Source organism: Sinocyclocheilus rhinocerous, unplaced genomic scaffold, assembly GCF_001515625.1.
Source record: "Sinocyclocheilus rhinocerous isolate Xijiao unplaced genomic scaffold, SAMN03320098_v1.1 scaffold839, whole genome shotgun sequence".
Taxonomy (NCBI): domain Eukaryota; kingdom Metazoa; phylum Chordata; class Actinopteri; order Cypriniformes; family Cyprinidae; genus Sinocyclocheilus; species Sinocyclocheilus rhinocerous.
This window is the reverse complement of record NW_015652287.1, coordinates 572,092-580,859: the sequence shown is the minus strand read 5'-3', so window position 1 is coordinate 580,859 and position 8,768 is coordinate 572,092. Positions and strand designations below refer to the sequence as shown.

Genomic DNA, 8,768 nt, shown 5'->3' with positions numbered 1-8,768 from the left:
GGCCTGCTGTCATACTTGATGTTTCCTTCACAGAGAAGAAGAAAAAAATCCTTCACAGCTTCCACTGATCTGTCCGTGCCAGATTCTACAGACTGCCATGACGGCATTCGACTGCTTTAATCATCGGCACACACTCCTGTGATACGTCAGCGCCGTCTCTCTCTCTCTGTACCACTCGTGTGGATCGCTGGTCTGAGCACTAGGTGTCTCCTTTCATCCACCGATGAGAGAGAGGAGGATCTGACGCAGGGACAGAGGGGCTCCGCTCTGAAAGAGTGAAATCTGGGTGCATGACAGAGCGGGACAGGGGTCATCAGATGGGTTTGAACTAAGTCATGCTTTTAACGCAAGACGGATCAGTGAGGAAGACCCCGAAACAGAGTATCTTTCCTTTCTTTTACTTCAAATATTGTACATTTTGTTTCTGGTTAGAATAGCATAAATCCATTTTTTGACATTATAAATGCACATGTATATTAGTTGCATTTAATTATTTGCATTTCTAATTGGTTTTGCTGGCTTACTGCGACCTATCAGTTGACTGCAATAAAACACATGCGGTTTTGAGGGTACAGGATCATATCCGCAGTAAAGCACATCACTCATCGTGATGGCGCTGGTTATGTTGGTATGCCTTGTGCCGCCTACATAAACATAAAAGTTGGGAAAACATAACCTGAGGTGCCGTCTCCTGAATACTGTAACGTGGCATTACTGATGGGCTGCTCTGCGCTTAAGGCGTGTGAATGGGATATGAATAGTCAGAGGGCATGTGAAAGGATCTCTATTCATCATTTCTATTAATAGGTTGAGTCCTTCAAGCAAATCACCCTGAGAGATGGGCTTCTTGTACCTGTTGGTAACGTTCACATGCATCAGCACAAAAATATGGGCACATATAAAGGTGTTATTGAAAATATTATACTAAACTTCAACATTTTACAAAATATTAAGTCTGGGCAAATAAAAATGTAAAACATTTTTGGAACTTATTGATATAATATACTATTTTTATTTATCACACACAGACAGACAGACTGACAGACAGACAGACAGACAGAGAGAGAGACAGAGAGAGAGAGAGAGAGAAGAATTGAGGGAGTAAAAATTTATACATTACATTCTATTCATAAAAAAAATACTACAGAAAATACTGTAGTTCTGATAGAAATGTTATGTAGAACAGCTATTTATTTAATTGATAATAATACGAAATGTTTCTTCAGGTTTGCCATCACAATATTAAATGAATATTAAATAAAAATAGTTATTTTAAACTGTAATAATATTTTCACAATATTACAGTTTTACTATAAAAATGCAGAACATTAAAGAAATTATTAATATCAAATATATTTAATTAAATATAAACAATACAAGCAAACAGATCATTAACTTGTGTGTGTTTTTGGTTTTGAGTAGCTGATTAACTAGTATTAACACACATAAACACACACAACCGGCGTGTTAATGTCACACAAACATATACACACGCAATTAGAGATTCCAGCTCGTTATCAGCGAGCGTTTGGAGTCACAGGGCGAAAAAGCGCTTATAGAGGGTCTTATCTTAGCGGATGCATTAAGATATCGGAGCCTGATTGACAGCCTCTTCAAACGCACACATAACGCGCTTTAATGAGCATTATGGAGTATGCTCACCTCTGACTTTAACAGAATTATAAACAATCCCACTTTATATAACTGACCTTACAGGTGATCTGTTTTCCCCCTCCATATTCATATGAGAGATTAAGAGAGCATTAATATTAATGAGAGGTGATTTTCCTAAGTAAATAAGCTGTGTTATCAGAAGGTGAGTACTGAGAGCTCTCTCTCTCTCTCTATCTCTCTCTCTCTCTCTCTCTCTCTCTGTGTGTGTGTGTGTGTGGTTAAGGTTTAAGCAGAGATATAGTGATGTTACAGCTCACAGAAATACACTTTACCTCACAATCCTCACAAACAGACCTAAACTCTTATCAGAAGTACCATAATTGGGCCCTTTGCTCCTGAAGAGACAGAATCTAGAACATATCACCAAAATCCTTAAAGAAACACCACTTATATGGCACTTATTGGCTCTGAGCTCTTTGTGGTGATCAATATATCACTACAATTTCCGTCAGTGCTATTAATGTGTTATAACACAGTAACAAAGTAACAAGTGACACTTTCTGAATTTGTACTATAACACCAGAACTACATTTCGAGCAAAAGTAACAAAGCAGCGTAATGTGCTTATGAGTAACACAATTGCATAACCTGTTACTTTAAAATAAATACTTGCACTAACCAAACACAAAATAGTTGAATTTATGTTATTTACAATACAAACCTATTTTTGCCTGAGCAGTGGCTTTGAGGATAACACTATGGTCTCATGTATTTAATGTCTGCGTCACGGGGTGTAGATTAAAAACGGCATCTGTCTTGGCCGAGCCCGTGGGACACACAGAAAGGTTACTAAATGTATCACTCCACCTTCTGCTGGGAGATTTAAATATGGAGTTATAGTGTGACTGTAGTCTCGAGAGAGCAGTGCATCCACCTCTTTGTGTGTCCATATCCCACAACTCATCTATAACACGCACTCACAGAAAGTACTTCCTTAAAGGCCTGTTCACAGTGTCTACACCAATGGATGGCAATTTGGTGTTAGTCCATATCCCACAACTCATCTATAACACGCACTCACAGAAAGTACTTCCTTAAAGGCCTGTTCACACCAAGAACGATAACTATAATGATAACTATATCAGTGTCTACACCAATGGATGGCAATTTGGTGTTATTTTAAGCCAGCACTGCAGTAATGTTGTTCTAAAAGCGATTCCAACAATATTGGTCCTCAGTGTTCAGTGCTCAGTGCTATTCTCACAGAATCAGAATGATTAAAACTTTATAGTTCATTACAATAACAGCAAGAGCTGAATGATGAAGTCAAATAAAATTAAAATCACTGTATGGCTTAGTACAATGGTCAAATCCAAAAGGCTGTGATTATAAATGAATATATTTGTGTGTTTCAGAGTGAAGTGCACCACTGTGTTCATTTGCACGTGAGCAGCTCATGATAACAGTGATTTCAGTGTCTCAGATCGGCTTGGCTCGCAGTAAATGCTGGTTTACACAATCACTTCATCTCTGCAAGTAATTTGCATTGCTCGTAACGCATTTGGAAACGCACCAAATACACATTTATAAATCTGCAGCCTACAAATAAAAAACATTTTTCCCCAAATTGTGCAGCCCTAGTAACAGGCCTTAAGTCTTTATGAATGGCAATTTCTCCACGTGGGATCAAAAATGGTATCATACATCAATATTTTTAAGGTGTTATGACAACACTACTATGAACTAGGCTATACAAACTGTGTTGCAGACAAGCACTTCCATTGTAGTCAGCTTTATTTTATTTAAATTTGAGTTAAATTTGATTTCACGTGGTGATGCACTGCACGCATCTGTAGTAGACGTCGTAACTTGGGGAATTAATATAGAATAGAGAACACTCGCACAGAACAATGTATTAATCTTGAGTAGAGTGTTACATTATTAGAAGCTGTTTGCATCAAGAAAGAAAATAATCAAATGAGTTTCATTTGTAAAGTATTAATTCACTTGTTTATCAAAAAAGGTAATTCTGGTTGTTTTAAAACATTTTGCGTTGGATTTCTGTGATACATATATGGTTACCATATAAAATATATAAAATTACTCACACTGTGATATAAGATTTCGGTCATAACGCCCACCGCTACCAGATGGTTAACCACAGCAGCCTGTTATGTAATGCGCTCGTTTAGAGAGCTAAGATCTCTATATAGACACACAAAAAAATGCTTCTGGTCCCATGTTTCCAGCATGCATTCTGAACCTGAGGTGATGTAGCAGTGGGTTGAGTCCAGCTGTTTATTGATCCCTCTGTCTGTCTGCACAGGTCTGGTTCAGTCAAATCTATCACAGGCCTCTTCAGAGGCCAGACACTCTTCTAGCACCAGTGTGTAACTAATGAAACCTGGACACAGTCAACACCAGGCAGGTGGATCCAATAACCCCCCGCTGTTGGTCCTAACAACTGGACTTGTGTGAACATCACCACTGCTTACACAGCACAATAACATGGTGACAAGCAGAAAATCTCATTCACCTTGCTCTTAAAGGGGAAAACAGCAGCGATGTACCACAAGTCTTCATAAATGACTGAGAAATCTGCATGGTTATGACATCACAACCATGAATTTATGAGCATTAGGACTGGGTTGAAAATACTGATTTCCAAATTTTAAACAATCCTCTTTGTAACAGACTGACATTGATTATTCAATCTTAATATTGATCTTTTAGACAAGTCCCCTATATTTCTATAATGTTTTATAGAATACAGATTGTCAAAGCAGTTACACAGTGATAAACATTAAAACAGCAGAATCAATTATAGAAACTCAACAGAGACAAGTCTATGCTGCTTTCAGTTTATGTGTATTATTATTTGTAGCACGCCAGCTGTGCTTTGTTACTTTTGAGAAACAAATATTTAAAATATCAATTTTTTAAAACAATGTCTTTATATAGTTTCCAAATAATTTTGGAGACTCAATATGAAAACATGCATGATTACAAATTTTACGGGTCCTACTTCTTGCCTTATCGTTCCGCAGACGTTTTCCTCTTTTGTTTTTTATCCGCCATCTCTATCTTTCTGTCGCTCGGCTCGGCTAATGTCTGTCCCATGCACTGAACGCGCTCTCCTCCACATCACGAGTAGACACGCCCCTTATTGCTGATTGGCTACAAGTTAGTTTTGCGATTCGGCCCGAATCAGTTTTCTAAAGCGTTTTTGAACAAATCACATACCTTGCCTTTAAGTGCGATCAGTCATGATTAATTACAGAAATTAGTGATTAATTTGTCTTTTTTTCAACACATAGCCCTAGACTATATACAATTCTTTCTTGATTACATATAACAATCAAATTTAAAACTTCAATATTATAACGTTTCCTGTATAATTTACAGCATTAGTTGATATTTTTAAGAAAAAAAAAGATTATTTTAAGAAATATTCTTAAGAAAAATTGACATTTTGTACATGAATAATTTCCAAATGAATCATATTTGAATCTAGATTGGGGAAGGAAAAAAAGAAAGAAAGAACAAATTGCAAATTGTAATTGAATCAAATTATGAAATCTGTATCAATCTAAAGTGACAGAAAACATTTCAGAAAGAAAGAAAGAAAGAAAGAAAGAAATATCACCTGAAAATGTTTTGGACACATCTTCAATATTTTGCAGCCTCTTTTTAAATATATCACAATTCAGTATGACATCTACTCTAAATAATACCCTTAATTATATGGCTCAGTTATTTTTGTCTTTTGATCTTGCTATTAAAGGAAAAACAAAACAAACAAAAAAACATGCCTATTAAGTATTTCATGAATGACATTCTGGTAACTATGAGAGCGGTAATACACAGAAGTAGCAAACTCCTCTGAATATATTATCTTATTTATTTTTTATTTTTGGAAAGGCGCATCTTCAGGTGTTCTGCCTCCTCCTTTCCATCCAAATAAAAATGTGAAAAAAAAAAAAAATCAATATGGCTTTCAGGTCCTAAGTGTCAGAGAAAGGGTGTAAAATCCTTTGAAATTTGAATCAAAATTATGTCTTTTATTGGTGCAAGCAACCTCGACTGACATCACAAGTAGGCTCGCTGGAACCTTTAAAAACATTTTCCAAGTATTAAAGTGCAGCACAATTCCTCTGACAAATAGTAATTCGCATATGAATGGGCTCTGGTCTCATCTAGTGTGTCTAAGTGCATCTTCAAACGCAGCAGCCGGACGGCACATTCGAGCGGCGTTTGAATGTCAGCCTCTGCGGGGGCTCTAATTGCACACCCACTCCAGCTAATAGGGCAGCATCCAAAAGTTTAGTGCTGCATCGCCTTCAGGTTTCATTTCAAAGCGTCCGGACCCGTTCGGCCCTCACAGGTACGTCTCCCGCCTGTGTTTACCATTCTCTCAGAAAGCGCCGCTGCTAGCATAGGTGACTGACCTCAATTTCTCTCACTTTTCTCTCCTGCAGAGCCGGTGAATAACTGCTCATAAATAACACCGCTTTGTTTGGCTGCGTCTGAGGCTGGCTGAAGAGAGCCCGCTCTGAATTTCGTAGTCTTAAGCAGAAGTGCGACGCAGGTTCTCTATGATAGGTGTAAAATGTGCAGCAAAGTGAACGCTGAAGAGACTATTCTATTTATCCTCAGACCCGAAGTGTCGACTGTCCAGAAAAAAAACCTGGAACTTTAAATAGAGCCTTGCGCCCAACTCTAATGGTGAAAACGGGCTTGGAAAGCTCAGTGTGAAAGCGTACTTTGATATGTTACCTGTTTCTCACACTGGCCGTAGTCCGGACCCTGGTCGACCTGAAAGAACGACAGCTCTCCTCCGTTCTTGGCCATCTCGATCAGACTCGTGGCTGTGCGGACGGTGGAGTTGCGGGCATGTACAAACACCATCACCTAAAACAAACAGAGAGTACAGCAGCACCTGGTTAGGTTACGTTTGTGGTCTGGAAATCAACTGACAGTGAGCTGCCTGACAGAAATTGAACTTCATAAATGACTGAACTCAAGCACTCTACATAGACAGGAATTCATGCTGCTTAAGTATGATGTTTGTAAATGTTGCTAAGCTAACAAATTCATACGTGATGCATTACAAATCAGGTACAATAGACTAGGGATGCACGATATTATCGGACCAATATCAGAATCGGCCGATAATGGCTTTAAATGTAAATATCGGCATCGGCCCGATATGAAAAATTATGCCGATATGTCTTACCGATAAGAGGAATTCATTAACTCACATGTGTTCAGGGTGTGCTAGTGATAAGATCACGTCAGCAGTGTGACTCATTCTTGAAGCAAAGTTTTGCCTGAATGGTGATTGGATTCACTGTTTTGGATCGCTGCATTTAAACTGAGAATATGCATGTACAGAATGACGCTTTCGATGTGATAGAGTAAACAGTAATAGCACCTGCAGTGGCATCAGTGGCAGCCTCCCCCGGGTCCTAATGCCCGCTCAGTAAGGAGTTTTAATTCTGTAGGGGGCGCTGTTGGCCTACTTCTAATAAAATGAAAGCAAAATACACAAATAATATTTAGACTGTGTTTCTGATTAAATAAAGCAGCAATTGATGCCATGAAATCATGAGTATGTTTTGATTTAAAGGTCAGAAGCTATAGCTTACATGAAAAAAAAAATCACAAACATGACACTTTAATTAAAATGTATTATTGTTTATTTAATGCTAACAAATAAGTTATTGTTAAAAACTAACCAAAATTAAAAATAATTATATATCGGCATCGGCTATCGGCCAAAATGAGTTGAAATTTATCGGCATATCGGATATCGGCAAACATCCAATATCGTGCATCCCTACAATAGACGATTTTAAAATACTTCCGATAATGAAAACATCAGTTGTTAAAAAGGTCTGATGCTTTATTGGCTTTAATTTCAATTTGTAATGTCTCTGAATTTGGTCAGAATTACTGTTTCATGATGTCGTTCCTTTCTGTGGATGAAAATCACTTAAAATGCGGTAAAGATTTTGGTTGAAAATGAATTGCTAATGATTTTGATCTAATGAGCCATTTACATGACACCATTTAAAAACGAAACACTTTTTATGCATTTTGGCCTTTCATTTACACAACAACAGCGATATTTTGAGATTGTTTGGTCCATACAGTGGATGTCATTTTTGTTTACCAACAATCTTCAACATAGATTGTGTACCACAGACGAAAAGTAAATAATATAATTTTTAGTTTTGAAGGAACTATCCATGTAAATAAAAATATGATTATCAGTTTCAGTGATTTCAATTAGTAATTTTTCTGTTTTCGATAGCAAATAGAAAACATTTAAACTAAATTAAACATTCAATAAATAAATAAATAATAAATAAAATAAATAAAAAATAAATGTTATGTTATGTTATATTTGTTATATTTTTCATTTTGCTTAGCTCTTCCATAACAAGAATGACACAAATACAATTCTCACAAAAAACTTAATGTCTTCAAAAATACTTCTTGTTAAATATTTATGTGCTTATTATTTGGTTTCTTCCTTTAATCAAATGAAATATGTACTAGCATTATGCTAAAAAAGTATAATGAAACAAACAAACATTACACTGAAAAATATTACGTATATGTATTATTATACGTATTATAAATACATATTATTACATATTATTATTATTATTATTAAATTTTTTACATATTTTTTGTACATATTTTTTTTAATTCTTTTCACTAATTTAATGACCCAAAGTAGTGTTGTCACGGTACCAAAATTTCAGTATTCGGTACCAATACCAGTGAAAATCCACGGTTCTCTGTACCAATTTCGGTACCAAAGCAAAACACAAAAACATGCTAATTAAAAAATGTGACTATACTTTCATTTAATCCAAACTGTGTACATATTTAATTTTAAAGGGCTTTTGAAAACCTTCTAGAGTTATTCAGCCAAGAATAACAACTAAGTTAGCTAAAAAAAAAAAAAGCCCAGAACTGCTTTTCTGACTGATATGACACAAACAATGTTAACCATTTGTACATTCTCTAACACGCATATTTTAGATTCACAATTCACTTAAAAGCCTCTGGTGTGTAAAAATGGTAAATATATCACCATGTCCTCCTGTTTTTTTACCCTAATAAAAGTTATAGGAGCATTA

At 36.2% G+C, this 8,768-nt stretch overlaps 1 pseudogene; it reads right to left on the bottom strand.

Moving 5' to 3' along the window:
- The window catches only part of LOC107714405 (activating signal cointegrator 1 complex subunit 3-like), a 226,910-nt pseudogene that overhangs the window by 66,714 nt on the left and 151,428 nt on the right, over nucleotides 1-8,768 (bottom strand).